Genomic DNA, 23,755 nt, shown 5'->3' with positions numbered 1-23,755 from the left:
GTACTCATTTTCCAAGGTCCCGACGAGGTAAATTTTATTTAACTAATTTTTTTTACAATTATTTCGTGCTTGAATAGTAAATTAGTTAAACTAGAAAAAGAAAATAAATTGTTCCTTGAGGAAAATCAAAATCTCAAGGAACAAATAAAAAATTCAAATACAACTCAAGACCCAACACTTGAGGAGGAAAATTTATTACTAAAAATAGAAATTAACAAATTAAAAGAAATGTTAGAAAAATTTACAACTAGATCTAATTTTAAATAATCAAAAAGTAACCTACAACAAAACCGGACTTGGCTACAAGTGTAACGACCACCCTTCTTACTACTACTCTCTAAGGGTGACCGTTACTTAACTACTATAAATTCTTACTTAACTAGTATGACAAACTATACTTAACTTTTTTTTTCCAGAAAACTTAAAATTTCGGCAGAGTGTATGCAGTACAGCAGGACTAAAATGCAATACAATACTGACATGCATATATAACACATAATAACAGAAACTATACACACTATATCTCAATGCAAACACAACAGTATCTACTTATTAATCAGAACTCATCTCAGCATGCAATCTAAAACAAGAATGAACTCAAATGATATGGAGTATAAAATACAATCTCAAATGACATGGAATATAAAATGCATCTCAAATACTTTAACAAACCAAAATTGAATACTTAAACAAACTAAAATTGAGTGCTATAACAACTAAAACTGATGTGCTTGAGAAGTTCCAAAACTGCAATTTAAACAGAAATAAATCTGCATACTATGCTAATCAATATTCTGCATGTTAAGCTAACAGAAATCTGCATACTGTGCTAAACAAAACTGCACTATAAGTTTAACGAAATTGCACTTGAAACTCTAAAGAAATCTGTACTATAAACTTTAAAGAAATCGGCACTATAATTTCTAAAGAAATCTGCACTGCAATGCATATTAAAAATCTACACTAATGCTTAACAGAAATCTAGGAACTAAATGCAAACTAAAAATCTGCTCATGCTTCATTTGTGTGCACGCCTACTGCTACACAAAGAAAAGTAGATTTTTGATACAAAAGTCTGATTTGCTTAACAACTTAGCTGTTCTTTTTCATGTGCCGCAATGAGTAATAAAGAAGAAAATCTTAAACATGCATTTAACCAAAATCTATTAAAAGGGTGATGCCGCTAGCCCTTAATAAATGCATTGGCAGATTTCTGTTAAGAACCGAACATCAATTATTCTGTTAAGCAACGCATTGGCAGATTTCTGTTAAGCACATGCTATTAAAAGGGTGATTCACGCCTACTGCATATACTAAAGGAAACTAGAAGCTTAATGAATAATAAAATCTGCAATGCTTAACACTTGGTTGTACATGTCTAATTAATTGGCAAAAGAACCGAAACAAAATACCCATCTTCATTGTAACCGATCCCAGAAATTCCATAGGCAACAGAACCTTTAATCCTGCTACAACAGAGATAAAAGAAAGAAAGCAAAGAACGATTGCTACCCTTAAAGCCTCTAATTATCCCAATACTGCACAGTATGATCCGGAAGCAAGGAAAAACAAAATTCTAACATCCTAAATTTTGTTCACAAAACACCCTTTTATGTTCTTTCTTAGAGTTTCATGGCTGCAACCCTAAACACAATCTCCATAGCAAAATTCAAAAACTAGATCTCTAGAAATCCATAATTCTTCACGGCTTATTCCAAAAAACCAAAAGAAAACACCAAATCAAACTCGAAACTACTCTTATCACAGGTGAGTAGCAACTTACCTTTGCGTTCTTGCACTCATAGCCAGGAAGAAGGAAGCTAGGGTTTCGGTACACTTGGAATCTTAACCTCTCCTTCGTGCCCACGGCTGCTTCTCGATGAGAGAACCTTGTACTGGTGAAGAATTACCCGAGTTCGCCTCTTGTCGGCCGCCGGAATGAAACCCTAAGTCTTCTTGCTGCGTTTTCACATGAGAAGAGATCGACGCCGCGCGAGAGGGAGATAGGGAAAAGGTTTAGGTCACGGTAACATAACCCCAACTTATCCCCTTTTATAACTAGGTTATTTCTGTTATTGCTTAAGACAATTTCGCTTCCCTTCTTATCACGAAACACCCGTTGGGACGCCTGGCTAGTCGCAACCACTTAAGACTTGGGTCGGGTCGTGGGTTGATTCCTCAGCCAAACCTTTTTATTCCTATTAATTTTCTGTTTATTAACTACCCTTTAAATTATTTCTGACCTCTATTTGTTCAGCAACGCTCGCTTGGGCACTTGGTCAGCCGGATTCGCTTAAGAGTTGGCTCGGCCGGAGGTCTCCGGTTCGAACCTCGGCTTGGACATTATATTTGTCGAAAATTCTTTCGTTTAGTAAAAATATCAAACGACTTCCAAAAATTGCATAAAAATACTCTAAAAATTTCTAAAAATCTCTAGAATATTTCTATAGCATTTATAAATATTAATAAGGACTTTTAGAACTTAAGACAAGGAAATTTGGGTCGTTACAACCCCCATACCTTATAAAAAGTTCGTCCTCGAACTTAGAATAGTTCTGGATATTTCTATCTCATACTGTCCTCATGCCCCCAAGTGACTTCCTCGTGCTTCTGGTTCTGCCAGATGACCTTTACTAGTGGCACTTCTTTGTTTCTTAGTCTCTTGACTGCTCTGTCCACTATCTGTGTAGGTCTGCTCTCGTAGCTAAGATCCTCTTGGATCTGCACTGTCTGAGGCTGAATCACTTGGCTAGGGTCGTGAATACACTTCTTTAGCATAGAGACATGAAATACATTGTGTATTGCTGACATGTCTTGTGGTAAATCCAGCTTTTAATCTACCTTCCCAATCCTCTCTATAATCGGGTATGGTCCTACATAGCGAGGACTTAACTTGCCCTTCTTGCCAAATCTCATCACTCCCTTCATCGGAGCAACTTTGAGAAAAACTGAATCCCCTACTTGGAATTCCAGTGGCCTACGGCATGTGTCAGCATAACTTTTCTGTCTACTCTGGGCAGTCTCAATTCTCTTTCTGATCTTCTAGAGAGCCTGAGTAGTCTCATCTATCAGCTCTGTCTGAATGCCCAGTTCCACTTCCATTTCTTTTCTTTCACCTGCTTCTTGCCAGCAAATGGGTGATCTGCACTTCCTGCCATACAACGCCTCATAAGGTGCCATCTTGATGGTGGCCTGATAGCTATCGTTGTAGGCAAACTCAGCTAAGCATAGATACTTGCACCAACCTCCCTTGAAATCTAGTGCACAAGCTCTGAGCATATCTTCTAAAATCTGATTTACTCGCTCTGTCTGTCCATCAGTCTTAGGATGGAAGGCTGTGCTGAGCTTAAGTTTGGTGCGTAGTGCATTTTGAACACACTCCCAAAAATGAGAGGTGAAGCACCCATCTCTATCAGACACAATAGATTTTGGAACTCCGTGAAGTCTGATCACTTCCTTAACATACATTTGTGTCAACTGGTCTATAGAATGGGACACCTTGATGGCTAGAAAATGGGCAGACTTGGTCAATCTGTCTACTATTACCCATATTGCATCATATCCGTTCATGGTTCTTGGAAGACCTGTTATAAAGTCCATGGATATGTCTTCCCACTTCCATTCTGGTATTGGGAGAGGTTGTAACATTCTTCCTGGTCTCTGGTGCTCTGCTTTGACTCTCTGGCATATCAAGCAGGTATTGACATATTTAGCAATATCTCTTTTGAGTCCAGACCACCAGAATCTCTGTTTCACATCCAGATACATCCAGGATGCACGGAGTATGGTGTATTATGAGCTTCTTCTAAAATTTTCTTTCTTAATTCCTCATCATTGGGAACACAAAGGCGTTTCCCCTGATAAAGAACTCCACTGTCTGATACTCAAAACTCTGTATCTTTTTCTTTTTGTATCCCTTGCTTGATCTTCTGGATTTCTGGATCTTCACCTTGCTTTCTCTGTAAATCCTCAAGCAGGGTTGACTCTAAGGTCAATGCAGAGAGTTGCCCATAAATAATTTCCATTCCAAAGTCTGACAACTCCTTCTGCAGTGGTAGGGCTAATGATGACAAAGACATCAGGGATGCACTGGATTTTCTGCTTAGTGCATCTGCCACATTATTAGCTTTGCCTGGGTGGTAGAGGATTTCACAGTCATAGTCTTTGACCAACTCCAGCCACCTGCGCTGTCTCATGTTTAAGTATTTATGGGTGAAGAAATACTTTAAACTCTGATGGTCTGTGAAGATTCTACACTGGACTCCATACAAGTAGTGTCGCCAGAGTTTCAGTGCAAAGACCACAGCCGCCAACTCAAGATCATGAGTGGGATAGTTCTTTTCGTAGTCTTTGAGTTGTCTGGAAGCATAAACTATAACTTTTCCTTCTTGCATGAGTACAGCTCCTAGGCCCATCTTGGAAGCATCACTGTAGATGTCAAAACTCTTGTAACTTTCTGGAACTATCAGGATGGGAGTGTTGGTGCAGCGTAGACCGGCAAGAGGGGGTGAATTGCTGAAAACAAAAATGAAAATACCCTCCTCGAATTTCAACTCAGAATAAACGCAGTATTAAAATAATAAAGACAGAAAACTAAAAGCAGAAACAGGAATTTAACCTGGTTACAACCAAGGAGGTTGTTAATCCAGGGCAGTGAAAAGCTCACTAAGAAAATTCTCCTTCTCTGAAGGCGGAGAAGCCTTTTACACTCTAATTGCTCAGAACTACTGCTAGGAATTGCTTACAGATTGATTGCTTGGGTTGTTCTTTAATTCCTAGCTCCAGGGGCCTTTAAATTGCCTCTAGAAATTCTATCCCGAGGGTCCAAGGCGCCTCCAACAAGGTTCAAGGCGCCTCCACAGCTCGGTCAGCGGATAGAACTCTATCCGAACGCAAACGGTCATTTTGACCTATTGAAGGCGCCTCCAATCAGGCTGAAGGCACCTCCAGCCTGGCTGAAGGCGCCTTCAACCTGGTTGAAGGCGCCTTCAAGCTGGAGGTGCCTCCAGTCAGGTTGGAGGCGCCTCCAAGCTGGCAGCTCAGCTCTTTTGACTTTGTTTCCAGCTTGTTGTGACTTCCGATGCTCCGATCTTTTGGGTGATTGTGGCCAACCGAAATAGGGCTCACCCGAACCCAATTTCCGGCCTTCCTCGAGCAGCCTTCCGTCCCAGCTTAACGTCCCTTGAACGCCGCGCACGCTCTTCATGCCCACCGGAGTACTCTTCCGCAGCTCTCTCATCCTTCGGACGCACCGAGCCCGTCGGCTCCCTTCCCGTGCCATCCTTCTCGCTAGCTGCGTCTTCCGCTCGACTTCCTGTGCTCCTATGCTCATGCACACTCAGACACAGGGATCAAATACAACGCAGGACCTAACCAACTTGGTTGATCACATCAAAACTACCATGGGGTCCAACAATCTCCCCCTTTTTGATGTGCATCAACCCAAGTTCAAGTTAGGGACAACATAGACATAAATAGTAATTTTAAAGGTAAATTACTAAACTGACAAGTTAAACACAATTTTTGCAATTAGTAAAAGTGCAACACTTTTTATAAAAATAATAACAGAAATTTAAAAAAAATTTCTAACTTCCCCTAAACTTGTACTTATGTCTCCCCCTTTGATCACAGCAAAAATGGGGTCTTAAGAATTTTCAAGTAAGATTGAAGTTTTTGAAAATTTTCTAAGTTAACATAAATGAATTTTTGAAAAAATTGCTTGGTTAACATAAATTTTCCAAAAAAAATTTCTAAGTAAAAAAATCCTAAGTAAATGTTAAAAAATTTCTAAGTTAAGTGCAATGAACTTTTAGAATTCTAAAAAAAAAAAAATTCTAACCCAAAAAAAAATTTCTTAAGAATTTTTGTTTATTTTAACAAATATTTGATAAACTTTGAAAGTATTATTTAATACTTGTTTAATGCTTTTTCAGAAAGTTAATTAAACATTTTCTTTCAATATTTTAGCTTCCAGGTCGTGGCGAGGCACTAGGCCTTCTTGGTTATTGGAGCAACAACCACTTCCTTAGACAAAGCTTCCATAAAGAATTTCAATGTTTAATTTTCTCACTGTAAGCTTTTTAATTTTTGAAAAATTAATTAAGCACAGATTTTGGAACCCAATAGAGGTTCCTTCCTATAGGATTATTCAAAAATCTAGGGGGTACATAGTTTCTTGGTATTTTTCTAAGTTGACCTTGATGCTTCCTTATATACCAATTTAATTTACCATAAATTCTTAATTTTGAATTTGGAAATTGATTTAAGCATGCAGCATATTTCAGTTTTTCAATTTCTAATTTCAAATTTTCATTTTCTGATTTTAGATGATCATACATTTCTAACAGGCATGCTCTTGCTAGGTTCAACTTTAGTTCAGCATTCTCTTTTTATAATTGATCTAACTCTTTAGAAAGAGACTTGATAAATTTAAAAGATTGAGTTGGGGTTAGATTGCGTACCTTACTTACCTGGTCTGGTGACGCTCCCCCTTCACTGCTGCTTTCTTCTTATGAGGTTTCTCCCCCTTCATTGATGCTCATCTCTGAGCTTGAGTCTTCTTCCGATTGATGGTTCGCCAATAGCGCTAACCCTGAGAATTCTTCGATGCCCGACTCAGAGGTTGACGAATCTGACCAAGTAGCCTTCAGATTCTTGTGTTTGGAGGGTTCTGGCTTCTTGTATTTTGGCTTTTCCCTTTCTTTCTCCTTTCTCTTTAGCTTTGGGCAGTCATCTTTAATGTGCCCCTCTTCGTTGCAGTAATAGCAGCGAACAGTCCTCTTCTTTCGATGATGCCTCTGCGGTTTAAATTTATTAGTACTGAAAAACTTATTGAAGCGTCTTACCAGTAGTGCCGCTCCGGATTCGTTGACTGAGGCTTCGGAGTCAGAACTGTTCATCTTTGCCTTTAAGGCAATATTCTGACTTGTCTTCTCTGCTCCGTTGGGTTTTGAAACTCGAGACTCGTGAAGTTCGAAAGTGGAAAATAATTGTTCTAACGTACTTACCTCGAGGTCCTTAGAGATGTAATACGCATCTACTAAGGAGGCCCACTCTGGAGTTCTCGGGAAGGCATTGAGCGCGTATCGGATAGAATCCCGGTTGGTTACCTCTTCTCCAAGGTTCGTTAGTTGCGTTATCAGCTCCTTGATTCTCGCTTGGAGTTGCACTATCTTCTCACCTTGGTTCATCCGGAGGTTCGTTAACTGGTTCCGGAGGATGTCGCGCTTTGCTAGCTTCGCTTTGGAAGTACCTTCGTGAAGCTCCAGGAATTTCTCCCAGAGATCTTTCGCTGAGTCGTAGCTTCCGATCCGATTTACCTTCTGCGGCGACAGCACACTGAGCAGGTGGAACTCTGCCTTTCCGTTAGCGACGAAATCGGCTTGCTCCTTCTTGCTCCATGTGTTTTCTTCTTTGTCTTTCAGCGCTGCAAAACCATATTTCATTGTAATAAGAATATCAAAATCTGTTTTAAAAAATACCTCCATTTTGTGCTTCCAAGTGGCGAAGTCTCCGTCGAACTTCGGGGGATGGATGTTCGCTCCGGCCATCGTCTTGATCGTAGTGCTTCAGTTGGCGGTTAGTCCTTCTGAGGCGATCAGGCTCTGATACCACTTGTTGGTGCAGCGTAGATCGGCAAGAGGGGGGTGAATTGCTGAAAACAAAAATGAAAATACCCTCCTCGGATTTCAACTCAGAATAAACGTAGTAGTAAAATAATAAAGACATAAAACTAAAAGCAGAAACAAGAATTTAACCTGGTTACAACCAAGGAGGTTGTTAATCCAGGGCAGTGAAAAGCGCACTAAGAAAATTCTCCTTCTCTGAAGGAGGAGAAGCCTTTTTCACTCTTATTGCTCAGAACTATTGCTAGGAATTGCTTACAGATTGATTGCTTGAGTTGTTCTTTAATTCCTAGCTCCAGGGGCCTTTAAATAGCCTCTGGAAATTCTATCCCGAGGGTCCAAGGCTCCTCCAACAAGGTTCAAGGCGCCTCCACAGCTCGGTCAGCGGATAGAACTCTATCCGAACGCAAACGGTCATTTTGACCTGTTGAAGGCGCCTCCAATCAGGCTGAAGGCGCCTTCATCCTGGTTGAAGGCGCCTTCAAGCTGGAGGCGCCTCCAGTCACGTTGGAGGCACCTCCAAGCTGGCAGCTCAGCTCTTTTGACTTCGTTTCCAGCTTGTTGTGACTTCCGATGCTCCGATCTTTTGGGTGATTGTGGCCAACCGAAATAAGGCTCACCCGAACCCAATTTCCGGCTTCCTCGAGCAGCCTTCCATCCCGGCTTAACGTCTCTCGAACGCCGCGCACGCTCTTCACGGCCACCGAAGTACTCTTCCGCAACTCTCTCATCCTTCGGACGCACCGAGCCCGTCGGCTCCCTTCCCGTGCCGTCCTTCTCGCTAGCTGCGTCTTCCGCTCGACTTCCTGTGCTCCTAAGCTCCTGTACACTCAGACACAGGGATCAAATACAACGTAGGACCTAACCAACTTGGTTGATCACATCAAAACTACCATGGGGTCCAACAGGGAGCACTGGTTAGTCTCTTCTTTAGCTCTTGAAAACTCTGCTCACATTTGTCTGACCATTCAAACTTCTTGTCCTTCCTCATTAGGGCTATTAGTGGAGAGGCTATCTTGGAAAAGTCCTCCACAAATTTTCTGTAATACCCAGCTAAACCAAGGAAGCTTCTGATCTCTTTAACTTTCTTGGGCCTATGCCAATTATTGACTGCCTCTATCTTGGCAGGATCCACTTGGATGCCTTCTTTAGAAATAATGTGACCTAGAAATGCCACCTGATATAACCAGAACTCGCACTTTGAGAATTTGGCATAAAGTTGTTTCTGCTTTAGGGTCTGCAAGACTATTCTCAAGTACGTGTCATGCTCCTCTGGGGTTCTTGAATAGACTAGAGTGTCGTCGATGAACACGATGACAAATTTGTCAAGGTATTCTCTGAACACTCTGTTCATTAAGTCTATGAAGACTGCAGGTACATTAGTCACTCCAAAAGGCATAACTACGAACTCATAGTATCCGTATCTGGTCCTGAAAGCTGTTCTGGGTATATCACTTTCCTTCACTTTCAACTGATGGTACCCAGAGTGTAGGTCTATCTTGGAGAACACTGTTGCCCCTTTCAATTGATCAAATAAGTCGTCGATTCTGGGCAGTGGGTATTTGTTCTTGATTGCCACTTGATTCAGAGCCCTATAATCTATGCACATCCACATAGATCCATCTTTCTTCTTGACGAACAACACTAGAGCTCCCCATGGTGAATGACTAGGACGGATAAAGCCTTTATCAAGCAGCTCCTGAAGTTGTTCTTGTAGCTCTTTCAGCTCTGCTGGAGACATTTGGTACAGAGCTTTTGAAATTAGACCAGTACCAGGAACCAATTCAATTTCGAACTCCACTTCTCTGTTAGGAGGTAGTCCAGGTAGCTCTTCTGGAAGTACCTCTGGATACTCACAAACTACCCGAACATCCTCCTGCTGTATTGTCTTCTATCTTAACTGGCTTGAGTTACGTTTGTTGTACCTTGATGTTGTTCAAATAGTGCTCAGCGATTAATGCACTATAGACCAGCTCTTCACCAGTCTATGGCCGGTGAGTTCCACTACTCACATTAAGTGCTATCACTGGTCTCAGCATCCTGAGCATCAATCTGACTCGTTCCTTCTCCGTACTTACTAGCTCTGGGCAGAGACGAACTAGCCTATTGAATCTTTTAACTGCTTCTTCCACGGGCAGGTCACCTTGTCTAAATTCTATAAACTCCTCATAGTGTTTATTGGTTATCCGCTGGCGAAAAAATTCTTCGTAAAACTCTGCCTTAAAATCAGTCCAGCTCATCTGGTTAACTACTCTCTTGCTCTTAACTCTCTCCCACCACATACGTGTTGGGTCTTTCGGGCCACGAAAACCACTTTTTCGCATCGAGGATACCCAGAAACCCCCGCCACCGGATCCGTGCGAAGAAAAATAAAAACAAAAATATGAGTACAAGTTTCTAAAGTCTAGATCTACACTAGATAAGACCGTTACCATCGATGCGATGCCCTTCGCTATCCCGCTAGCCCAACGGTTTGCCGGATCTCAAGATTCTCAAAGTAAACAACCCTCTAGAAGTATCCACACGAACAAAATTAGGTGGAGGGGACCAAAAAAAGGTGTGCTAGCACCTAGAATGTTCGACCAAGAGAGGAGAGGGAGAGCTTGAGGAGAGCTTGAGGAAGAAGATGATAGAATGAGCCTTGAATGAAAAAATGAAGTCCATTCATTTTGAGTGGTCGGCCACACCAAGTGTAACTCCTCTCATTAATGTGGCCGACCACATTAAAGCAAAGGAGAAGATGTAACTTCCATTAGGTGGCACAATCATGTGTTAACTATGATGATGTGGCACATCATCACTGGCTACTTAATGCCAAGTCACAAATGATGTGGCATAAAGTCAAGTCAAACTTGACTCTTCCTCTTCCTCTTCCTCTTCCTCTTCCTCTCAAGTCAAGTCAAACTTGACTTAATCTCTCTCATGGTTGATTAATCCAACCATTTAATTCAAGCCAATTTAATATAATGAATCTAATTCATTTAATTAAATTGATTCAATGAGGCATAATCTAAATTAGACTCATTGAACACATGAATCAACTTGAGTCTAACTCAATTAGCCTAATTAGGATTGCTCTTAATCCAATTTGATTCATCACATGAATCTAATCCTCTTGGTTCATCATATAAATCTAATCTCCATCTAATTGTCCTTTGTGTGTGACCCTATAGGTTCTTGTAACGTTGGCAATGCCCCTAAACCCATTTAGGAGCATAAGTAATGAGCGGTATCTAGCAGCACATCATTACTACCCAAGTTACAAGAATGTTGAGATCCAACATCACCTTGTGATTACTAATTGTGACTCCTCACAATATATGACAAGTGTCCTTCTATCCTAGACATCTAGATTGATCAATGTGAGACATAGACCGTGTCATCCTCTGATCAATCTAAATCTTGAAATCCAAGTAGACTCACTAAATCAAATGAGCTCAATATCTCATATTGACTCATTTGGGCATGGCCATGCGCTTCGTGGTCTCACTCTATCAAGAATATTGATGTCGCTCCCATCATATAGGAGGGATAGATCCCATCTACATCACTTACCTCCCTCTGCATAATTCGTTACATACCCAGTAATTGCCTTTATAGTCCACCCAGTTACGAGTGACGTTTGACGAAACCAAAGTACATAACTCCTTATGTAGGGATCCATGGTGACTTCAGGTCCAAGGACTAGTAGTGATACTAATAGCCACATGAGAAAGTATATGACACTCATATAACGATCCATGATACTTTCTCATGGCGGGTCATTCAGTATACATTCTCCAATCCATACCCATGTGTCAACTTGATATCTCTATATCCATGACTTGTGAGATCAAGTCATCGAGTTGACCTACATGCTAGTCTTATTGCATTAACATTGTCTCTGAATGTTAATACTCGACTAGGAATGATTAAGAGTAGTATTCCCTATATCATCTCACTATCGGTTCAACTAACCGATTGATATAGGTGAGAACCTTCTACTCAAGGACGCTATTATACTTAGTTTATTTGGCACCAATACAAGTAAGTATAATAACCAAAAATGAATGCCTTTATTTATATAAGAATATGATACAACAAGTCCATAATACAATCATCAAATGATTGACTCTAGGGCTCTAACTAACAATCTCCCACTAGCACTAGTGCCAATCAGTGTAGGCTCTAAGCCCCAATGACCTAGTGTGACCATCATGCTTCCTCTGTGGCAAAGCCTTGGTCAAGGGATCTGTGATGTTAGCTTCTGTAGGTACTCTGCAAATCTTCACATGTGCTCTCTCGATAATCTCTCGAATTAGATGGAAGCGCAGTAGTATGTGTTTGGTCCGCTGGTGTGAGCGAGGTTCCTTCGCCTGTGCTATAGCTCCATTGTTGTCACAATAGAGCTCAATAGGGTCAGCGATATTGGGAACCACCCCAAGTTCAGTGATGAACTTGTGGATCCAAACCGCCTCCTTTGCTGCCTCTGATGCAGCAATGTACTCGGCCTCTGTCGTAGAATCAGCTACTGTGTCCTGCTTCGAACTCTTCCAGCTCACAGCACCACCATTTATGCAAAATACGAACCTTGACTACGATCAATAATCATCCCGGTCGGTCTGGAAGCTAGCATCACTATAACCCTTTATAGCTAGCTCGTCATCGCCTCCATATATCAAGAAATATTCATTAGTCCTTCTCAAGTACTTAAGAATATTCTTGACCACTATCCAGTGACTTTCACCTGGATCTGACTGGTATCTGCTCTCATGCTCAAAGCATACGAGACATCAGGTCGAGTACATAGCATGGCGTACATGATAGATCCTATGACCGAGGCATAAGGCATCTGATCCATGCGGTCTCTCTCCTCTCTAGAAGTGGGACCTTGAGTCTTCGTAAGACTCACACCATGTGACATCGGCAGAAATCCCTTCTTGGAGTTCTGCATGGCAAACCGAAGGAGTACCTTGTCAATATATGTACTCTGACTTAGGCCAAGCAATCTCTTAGATCTATCTCAATAGATCTGTATCCCTAGAATGTGGGATGCCTCACCTAAGTCCTTTATTGAGAAGCAACTCCCTAGCCAGGTCTTGATAGACTGAAGCAAAGGGATGTCCTTCCCAATGAGTAGTATGTCATCCACAAACAATATGAGGAAGATAACTATATCCCTACAACCTTCTTGTAGACACAAGGTTCATCTTCATTCTTGATGAAACCAAACTGTTTGATTACATCATCAAATCGAAGATTCCAGCTCCGAGAAGCTTGCATTAGTCCATAAATGGGCCTATGCAGCTTGTATACTCTGCAAGTATGCTGTGGATCTACAAAATCCTCAGGTTGTGTTATGTACACATCCTCAAGTAGGTTTCCATTCAAAAATGCGGTTTTGACATCCATTTGCCATATCTCATAGTCATGGTATGCTGCAATAGCAAGCATGATCCGAATGGACTTAAACATCGTTACTGGAGAAAAGGTTTCATCATAGTCAATACCATGAATCTGCTTGAAACCTTTAGCTAACAAGCGACCCTTATAGATAAGTCTATGCATGTCTGTCTTTCTCTTAAAAGACCCACTTACACTCAATGGGTTTTACCTCTTCAGGTGGATCAACCAAAGTCCATACTTGGTTGGTGTACATGGATTCCATCTCGGATCTCATGGCCTCTAGCCATTTCTCTGAATCTGGTCTCATCACAGCTTCCTGATAGGTGGTAGGCTCATCCTCTATGAGCACAAGGTCATCATGGTCAGATAAGAGAAATGAATATCTCTCAGGCTGACGACGTACCCTATCAGACCTGCGAAGAGGTATGTCTACTTGAACTGGTTGTTGTTCCTCAACTCTTTGCAGAACAACATCATCCATAACACTTTTTGGTTCCAGTTCAACTTCCATCAAGTCTTCAGTGTTATGGTTCACATCTTGAACTTCTTCAAGATCGAACGTACTCCCACTAGTCTTTCTAGAAAAAAAGTCCCTTTCTAGAAATACTACAATCTTTGCCACAACTACCTTATGCTGACTGGGAATATGGAAGTAATATCCCTTAGTTTCCTTGGGATATCCAATGAAATAGCACTTGTCGGATTTGGGTCCCAATTTGTCTGAGACTTGACGTCGTACGTAAGCCTCACAACCGCAAATCCTCATAAAAGACACCTTGGCATCTCTCCCAGTCCATATCCTATATGGTGTCTTTATCACAGCCTTGGATGGAACTCGGTTGAGTATAAAAGCTGTCGTATCTAGAGCATAACCCCAAAGGAATGTCGGAAGATCTGTGTGACTCATCATAGAGCGTACCATATCTAATAGGGTACGATTCCTCCTTTCGGATACACCATTCCACTGTGGTGTTCCAAGAGGAGTGAGTTGGGATAAAATCCCACACTCAGCTAGAGAGTCACAAAACTCATGGCTAAGTTATTCTCCACCTCGATCTGATCGAAGTATCTTAATACCCTTGCCAAGCTGGTTCTGTACTTCATTCTTGAATTCTTTGCACTTTTCAAAGGATTCTGACTTATGTGTCATCAAATACACATAACCATATCTACTGAAGTCATCAGTAAATGTGATGAAGTACCTATAACCGCCTCTAGCAGCGACATTGAAAGAGCCACATACATCACTATGTATAAGTCCTAACAAATCAGGCACTCTTTCACTGTGCCCACAAAAGGGAGTCTTGGTCATCTTGCCTAGTAGGCATGACTCGCACGTCTCATAAGATTCAAAATCAAATGAGTCTAGCAAACCATCCTTATGGAGATGGGATAAGCGCTTGTCATTTATATGACCTAAGCGATAGTGCCAGAGATATGTTTCGTTCAGGTCATTTGACTTGAACCTCTTGATATTTATGTTATAGATAGGGCTTTCAAGGTCTAGAATGTAGAGTCCATTCATCAGAGGTGCACTACAATAGAACATATCTTTTAAATAAACAGAACAAGATTTGTCCTTACTTATAAAAGAGAAACCTTTCTTGTCCAAACAAGAAACTGAAATTATGTTCTTAGTTAATGCAGGCACTTAACAATAATCATCCGACTCTAATACAAGCCCAGAGGGTAGAGATAGAATGTAACACCCGCCCTCCCTGCTAACCCTAAGGGACGGGGCTACGATACTCTATGTACATATTACAGCGGAAGACTTGAAATAATTTTCTTAATTTAATAAAACTTTTCTTTTGTTTTCAAATCCGAACTACACTAATATGGTTTCCATAACATGATAACAAGATAAATAGAAACATAACATCAAGTTACCCATATAGTACTACAATTTACGAAACCAAAGCGAAATTCTTAAAAGTTCTTAAAGCAGGTTCTTATTTGGTTGCCAAGCCACCGCCACACATATCTCCTTGCCTCTCCTGCTACTCCTTTAGCTCATCCAGCTTTTTCCTTTATCTGTGGTACAAGGAAAGTAAGCTATGAGCACTCATGGCTTAGTAAGTTCCTTTCCTACTCACTAAAACCGAAAATCATCACATGATCAAAGAATATCTCAACATAACATGATCTCAACTAGTCATGGCATAACATATCATACTCTTTAAGCATATCATGCAACGTAACAAAATCATAACTAGTCATGGCATATCATCTCTTAAAGCATAGCATGATACATAACATAATCATATCTAATCATGGCATATCATAGCATCATCATAAGGTAGCATGGCATATCAAGCATAGCATGAAACATAACATACTCATATCTAATCATGGCATATCATAGCATCATCATAAGGTAGCATGGCATATCAAGCATAGCATGAAACATAACATAATCATATCTAATCATGACATATCATAAATCATAGCATCATCACAACATGATCATAAGGTATATGCAATATGATTTTGAAAACATGTATCCGAAAAACATGTGTATGTCTCATGATCTTTAAAACCATTTCTTCTTACATATATACTTGAACATATTATCAACTTAAAGGGGATCCCGAGTGGCCTAAAGCATGGAAAACCTAAGTAAGTTTCATGGCAAAAATTACTAAGAACATCATATACAAATTTGGTTCATAAACAAGCTAGGACCCTTGTGACCTTACAAGTCATATATCATGTAATTAAATTCTCTATACCCTAATTAAGCATGAGAGCATTAAACCACTTTCATATCTTAATATCACAGAGGTCTTGAGCATGTTAAAATTTTGTTTAAGCTTTCCTAAGCTATCCATCTTAACATGGCCGAAAATCTTAATGAAGAGTTCATGAATTTCTAGCAATATTCAACATGCAATTCTTTAAGAGAACTCTATATTCTATCATATAAACATGGCTACTTAAATTTAAAGGTCTTCCTAACCCTAAGCTCTTTTCTTGGCCGAAACATATGAGGGGATTTCCTTTGGTTCCAAGTAACTTTCAAGCAAGAAAACCAATAAGAGATCTTTAGTAGTTCATGGAGGGAATCTTGTACTAGTTTGGTTAAACAATGATTTCCCTAACCTCTTTAAAACATTTTTGGCCAAAATTCTAGGGTTAGGTACTCCTCTGACCAAGCATCATATAGGTATAAAAACATGAAGGAAAACCTTCTTACATAGCATGGAAAAATATCATGAAATGATGACTTGTTTAAACCTTCCTAGATTTGAAACTCTTCTTTGGCCAAATTTTCTTAAATTCTATTCTAGGTTTTCTAATCCTCATAAAATCCGAAAATCACATAAAAAGCCTTGTACCACAGGTGAGGGGAAGCTTACATCCTTTTCGCTTGTGGATCTAAGGTGTGGTGATGGAAGAAGTAGCCTCTTCTTCTAGTTCCCTTCCCTTGTTCCTCTTGCTAAGTCCTCCTTGTATCTTAGGCTTTCTTAGGAGAAAACCATGGCTTGGGGCCGAAGATGGAGGAGAGGGGGCTGGGGTTCTCGGTGATGGAGAGGGGAGAATGAGAGAAATGAGAGAAAAACTAGAATTCTTCTCTTTACTTGCTCCCTTTTATGTTAAGGAGGAAGAAGTAGCAAAATTAGTTTTTGCTTTCCTTCTCCCTTAGCCTTTTTTTTATATTTTATTTTTATTTTTATTTATTTATTTATCCTCATCATTCATGGTGAAATAAGGGGGAATGAATCCCCTTAATTTGCCTCTTTTATTTTCGGAAAGAGAAGAGAGAAAGAGGGAGAGAAGGAAGGAAGGCAAGTTGCCTTTCTCTTGCTCTTTTCTTGTTTTCTTTTGGCTAACTTTTACTCTCACCCTTATCATGAGTTTCCCTCCTTTTCTATCAATATCTTCCCTCTATCCCAATTGGTTTCTACTAAGTAATTCTATAAATTATAATATAAGAGGTTCAAGGTTCAATCCTTGACCTCCTCTTCTTTTTATTTCATTTTATTTCTTTTTGCTTCAACCCACTTCCTTTTATTTTTCTAAGGCAAAATCCTACATTCATATGCTTATCTTAAAAGCTTAGTGGGTGTTACAGTACCCCGTACCTCATAAAAAGTTCGTCCTCAAACTTTAAAATAGCTCCGGGTACTTTTGTTTCATATCGTCCTCGCGTTCCCAGGTGGCTTCTTCGAATCGTTGATTCCGCCACAGGACCTTTATTAAGGGTATTTCTTTGTTCCTTAACCTCTTGATTTCTCGGTCCAGGATCTGGATGGGTTTACTTTCGTAACTCAGGTCTTCCTGCACCTGTACCGACTGAGGCTCAATCACTTGATCTGTGCTGGGAGTACATTTCTTGAGCATCGATACATGGAACACGTTGTGAATGACTGCCATGTCTGAAGGTAGTTCCAGTCTGTATGCGACTTGGCCCACTCTTTCTAAAATCCGGTACGGTCCTACGTATCGTGGGCTTAACTTGCTTCTCTTTTCGAACCTCATTATCCCTTTCATGGGGGATACCTTAAGGAATACCAAATCTCCGATGTTGAATTCTAGCGGCCTGCGCCATTTATCGGCATAATTCTTCTACCGACTCTGAGCAGTTTCTATTCGTTGGCGGATCTTTTGTATAGCTCGGGTGGTGTCATCAATAAGTTCCGTTCGGAACCCCATTTCCTTCTTTTCACCGCTCTCATACCAGCATATAGGGGACCTACACTTCCTCCCATATAGAGCTTCGTAAGGTGTCATTCCAATAGTAGCTTGGTAGCTATTATTGTAGGCGAATTCTGCCAAGTATAAATATATGCACCAGCTCCCCTTGAAGTCCAGGGCACAAGTTCTTAACATATCCTCCAATATTTGATTTACTCTTTCAGTCTGCCCATCAGTCTGTGGGTGGAAGGTTGTGCTAAATAACAACTTCGTGCCAAGGGCCTTCTGAACACACTCCCAAAAGTGCGAGACAAAACGTCCGTCTCTATCAGAAATAATGGTTTTAGGGATACCATGTAATTTGACGATTTCCTTAACATATAGCTGAGCTAGTTGTTCAGTTGAATAAGTCATCTTGATCGCCAAAAAGTGTGCAGACTTCGTCAATCTGTCCACGATCACCCATATAGCATCATATCCGTTTGTTGTCCTGGGTAGACCTGAAATGAAATCCATGGAGATTTCTTCCCATTTCCATTCTGGAATTTGGACAGGTTGTAATAATCCGCCGGGTCTCTGATGTTCAGCTTTTACCCTTTGGCACGTCAGACAAGTACTGACGTACTGAGTCACTTCTCTTTTCATACCGGACCACCAAAATTTCTTTTTCAGGTCCTGATACATCTTTGTGGAACCCGGGTGCATTGCATAAGGCGTTGTATGGGCTTCTTCCAGTATCTTCTTTCGCAACTCTGGATCCTCTGGAATACATAATCGATCCCTGAGGTATAATATTCCATCGTCTGCGATACGGAACCCGTCATTCTTTCCTCCTGCGGTCTCTTGTTTAATTCTTTGAAGGCTCGGGTCCCTGGTTTGCTTCTCTAACATGTTCTCAAATAACGTTGGTGTTATGGTGAGGGTAGAGAGTCGTCCGGACATGGTTTCAACTAACGGATACGAAACATGTTTCAGTTTCTCGATGAATTCCCTCATCAGTTCGCTTTCAGCATTGAATAAAAATTCTAGCATACTGACTAAAATTAGATAGCTGACCTGTGATGACAGTAGAGGCGTTCGCCACGTCATCCTGAGCGAGAGAGTAGACTCTGGCGTTCGTCATAGCGGGAGGGGCTTCCAATCTTCCTTGGCTGATTGAAGTCCCTTCTATGGCAGCTTGCATCTGGTGAAGCTGTGCGGAGGCACTCCTGTTCTGAAAGTTCTGCGGAGGTGGTGCCTGAGGTTGAGTTGGGCAATTTCTCGCTAGATGGCCTTCCTTTCCGCAGTTATAGCACTTTCTGGTACTTAGGAGACATACTCCAGAATGCATCTTCCCACATGTGGCAGACTGAGGGTACTTGGTCTGCTTATTGGTCGGACCACCTTTTATTTTATTCCACTGTTTCCTCTTTCCACTTGAGTTTCCTTTCCAGTCGGTTCTGGTATTGTGCGATTTTTGTCCTCCGGTCAGTGCTTGGTTCATGCCCTTGTTCATTGCTTTCTGGTAGTGCTCGGTAATTAGGGTACTGCTGACTAGCTCCTCTGTAGTCTGCGGTCTATTAACTCCGCCGGCTACGTTCAGGGCTATCTCGGGTCGGAGCATCTTTAACATTAATTGGACCCTTTCTTTTTCAGTACGGATCAGTTCTTGGCACAGTCGCGCTAGGTGGTTGAACCTCTTGATGGCTTCGTTAACTGACAGATCACCTTGCCGGAACTCAGTGAACTCATCATAGTGCTTGTTGGTCACTTGCATGTGGAAGAATTCCTCTAAGAACTCTGTCTCAAAATCCATCCACTGCATTTGGTTTATTTGTCTTTTCGCCTTTACTCTGTCCCACCACATCCGGGCATCTCCGGTAAGGCAGAACGATGCGCATTTGACCTTCTCGTGTTCAGGCCAATCCAGTAGTTCCATTATGCTTTCCACGGTCTTGAGCCAGGCTTGTGCATCCCATGGTTCGTAGTTTCCCGAGAATGCTTCCGGCTTGAGCCTTTGCCACTGAATCAGATAGGCCTCTTGTCGGACCATCGGAGTAGGAGCTGTAGGTATAACCGGTAGTGCATTCTGATTTGCCGGTGGGGTAACTAGGTTGCCTTGCTGACCCATTAAGGTAGTGATCAGCTGTTGTTGCTCCGCGATTTGATGCTGGAGGTCTGCGACTACCTGCGTCAGGTCTGGTGGAGTCGCTGTCCCTCCGGTTCGGGCATTGCGTGTCCTAACCATGTTTATCTAAATAAGGACAAACAGACTAGTGTAAGTGGTTATCATTTTTAGCCCATCTAATGTACTGTTTTGTTTCTATCTATTTGTTCTGGTATTATTCCTAAGCTACCAATACGTAATCCTAATCTAAATTATAACTAAAAGCATGGAATAAAGCATCAAACATAAACAAGCAAAACATGAAACTAAAGCATAAGTTATATAACATGAAAATTAAGCATCAACATATAACAAGAAAATTAAACATAAGCATTCTTACTTGGAGCGGCAGGTCAGAGGCTTGATGTGTGTGTAGTGAGTTGGCAATAACCTGGCTCTGATACCAACCTGTAACGCCCGCCCTCCCTGCTAACCCTAAGGGACGGGGCTACGATACTCTATGTACATATTACAGCGGAAGACTTGAAATAATTTTCTTAGTTTAATAAAACTTTTCTTTTGTTTTCAAATCCGAACTACACTAATATGGTTTCCATAACATGATAACAAGATAAATAGAAACATAACATCAAGTTACCCATATAGTACTACAATTTACGAAACCAAAGCGAAATTCTTAAAAGTTCTTAAAGCAGGTTGTTATTTGGTTGCCTAGCCACCGCCACACACATCTCCTTGCCTCTCCTGCTGCTCCTTTAGCTCATCCAGCTTTTTCCTTTATCTGTGGTACAAGGAAAGTAAGCTATGAGCACTCATGGCTGAGTAAGTTCCTTTCCAACTCACTAAAATCGAAAATCATCACATGATCAAAGAATATCTCAACATAACATGATCTCAACTAGTCATGGCATAACATATTATACTCTTTAAGCATATCATGCAACATAACCAAATCATAACTAGTCATGACATATCATCTCTTAAAGCATAGCATGATACATAACATAATCATATCTAATCATGGCATATCATAGCATCATCATAAGGTAGCATGGCATATCAAGCATAGCATGAAACATAATATACTCATATATAATCATGGCATATCATAGCATCATCATAAGGTAGCATGGCATATCAAGCATAGCATGAAACATAACATAATCATATCTAATCATGGCATATCATAAATCATAGCATCATCACAACATGATCATAAGGTATATGCAATATGATTTTGAAAACATGTATCCGAAAAACATGTGTATGTCTCATGATCTTTAAAACCATTTCTTCTTACATATATACTTGAACATATTATCAACTTAAAGGGGATCCCGAGTGGCCTAAAGCATGGAAAACCTAAGTAAGTTTCATGGAAAAAATTACTAAGAACATCATATACAAATTTGGTTCATAAACAAGCTAGGACCCTTGTGACCTTACAAGTCATATATCATGTAACTAAATTCTCTATACCCTAATTAAGCATGAGAGCATTAAACCACTTTCATATCTTAATATCACAGAGGTCTTGAGCATGTTAAAATTTTGTTTAAGCTTTCCTAAGCTATCCATCTTAACATGGCCGAAAATCTTAATGAAGAGTTCATGAATTTCTAGCAATATTCAACATGCAATTCTTTAAGAGAACTCTATATTCTATCATATAAACATGGTTACTTAAATTTAAAGGTTTTCCTAACCCTAAGCTCTTTTCTTGGCCGAAATATATGAGGGGATTTCCTTTGGTTCCAAGTAACTTTCAAGCAAGAAAACCAATAAGAGATCTTTAGTAGTTCATGGAGGGAATCTTGTACTAGTTTGGTTAAACAATGATTTCCATAACCTCTTTAAAACATTTTTGGCCGAAATTCTAGGGTTAGGTACTCCTCTGACCAAGCATCATATAGGTATAAAAACATAAAGGAAAACCTTCCTACATAGCATGGAAAAATATCATGAAATGATGACTTGTTTAAACCTTCCTAGATTTGAAACTCTTCTTTGGCCGAATTTTCTTAAATTCTATTCTAGGTTTTCTAATCCTCATAAAATCCGAAAATCACATAAAAAGCCTTGTACCACAGGTGAGGGTTAGCTTACTTACATCCTTTTCGCTTGTGGATCTAAGGTGTGGTGATGGAAGAAGTAGCCTCTTCTTCTAGTTCCCTTCCCTTGTTCCTCTTGCTAAGTCCTCCTAGTATCTTAGGCTTTCTTAGGAGAAAACCTTGGTTTGGGGCCGAAGATGGAGGAGAGGGGGCTGGGGTTCTCGGTGATGGAGAGGGGAGAATGAGAGAAAAATTAGAATTCTTCTCTTTACTTGCTCCCTTTTATGTTAAGGAGGAAGAAGTAGCAAAATTAGTTTTTGCTTTCCTTCTCCCTTAGCCTTTTTTTTCTATTTTATTTTTATTTTTATTTATTTATTTATCCTCATCATTCATGGTGAAATAAGGGGGAATGAATCCCCTTAATTAGCCTCTTTTATTTTCGGCAAGAGAAGAGAGAAAGAGGGAGAGAAGGAAGGAAGGCAAGTTGCCTTTCTCTTGCTCTTTTCTTGTTTTCTTTTGGCTAACTTTTACTCTCACCCTTATCATGAGTTTCCCTCCTTTTCTATCAATATCTTCTCTTTATCCCAATTGGTTTCTACTAAGTAATTCTATAAATTATTATATAAGAGGTTCAAGGTTCAATCCTTGACCTCCTCTTCTTTTTATTTCATTTTATTTCTTTTTGCTTCAACCCACTTCCTTTTATTTTTCTAAGGCAAAATCCTGCATTCATATGCTTATCTTAAAAGCTTAGTGGGTGTTACATAGAAAATAAGTCCCTACAGCAACAGCAGCAACCCATGCTCCATTGCCTATGCGTAGGTCCACCTCGCCCTTCGCCAATGCCTTGCTATTTCTCAACGCCTGCACATTAGTACAAATGTGAGATGCACATCCGGTATCTAATACCCATGATGAAAAAATAGATAGATTGACTTCTATAATATATATACCTGAAGTGGAAGTCTCACTTCGTTTCTTCTTAAGATCTTCCAGGTACACCTTGCAGTTCCTCTTCCAGTGCCCGGTCTGACCGCAGTGGAAGCAGGTAGCATCCTTGGCGACCCCTCCTTTAGGCTTTAGTGCCTTGCCTTTGCCCTTGGCTTGGGCCTTTCCCTTGCCTTTGGGCTTGCCCTTGCCCTTGTGTTTCTGAACCATCAGAACAAAGTGGAGCTTAGCCTTCTTAAGGTTCAGCTCAGTAGTTCTTAACATGCTAAGCAACTCGGGCAGTGGCTTATCAATTTCGTTCATATTGTAGTTTAGAACGAACTGACTATAGCTATCCGGCAAGGATTGCAAGATCAGGTCAATGGCCAGCTCTTGGCCAAGTGGGAATCCCAACCTCTGTAGGTTTTCTATGTACCCAATCATTTTGAGTACATATGGGCCTACGGGAGCCCCATCTGACATCTTGCACTGAAATAGTGCCCTTGAGATCTCAAATCTCTCATACCGCGCTTGTCCTTGATACAGTTGACGAAGATGTTCAACCATATCGTAAGCGCCCATCAACTCATATTACTTCTGAAGCTCAGTGTTCATGGTCGCGAGCATTAGACAGGACACATCTAATGCGTCATCTTGATGCTTCTTGTAAGCATCTTTATCTGCTCGCGTGGCATTGGCAGGAGGAGCCTCCGGAATGGGCTGCTCCAGAACGTACAGTTTACGTTCCTGGGTGAGAACTATTCTCAAGTTCCTGTACCAGTCCAGGAAATTTGCTCCGTTGAGCTTGTCCTTCTCAAGGACTGAACGCAGAGAGAAGGTGTTTGTATTCGACGTCATGGTTATCTACAACAGAAAAATGCAGAAAATAAATATTATATTATTTTAAATCATTTAATTAGGCCTTTAACTAAATGATGCTCCCACTGAATTCTATAATTCATGTGGGATAAGATCCACATCATACTACGCCTTGAGTTAGCTTTGGCTAAATCGCCCAAGAC

This window comes from Zingiber officinale, chromosome 4B (assembly GCF_018446385.1).
Source record: "Zingiber officinale cultivar Zhangliang chromosome 4B, Zo_v1.1, whole genome shotgun sequence".
In the NCBI taxonomy this organism is placed as follows: domain Eukaryota; kingdom Viridiplantae; phylum Streptophyta; class Magnoliopsida; order Zingiberales; family Zingiberaceae; genus Zingiber; species Zingiber officinale.
Note: the sequence above shows the minus strand (reverse complement) of the source record.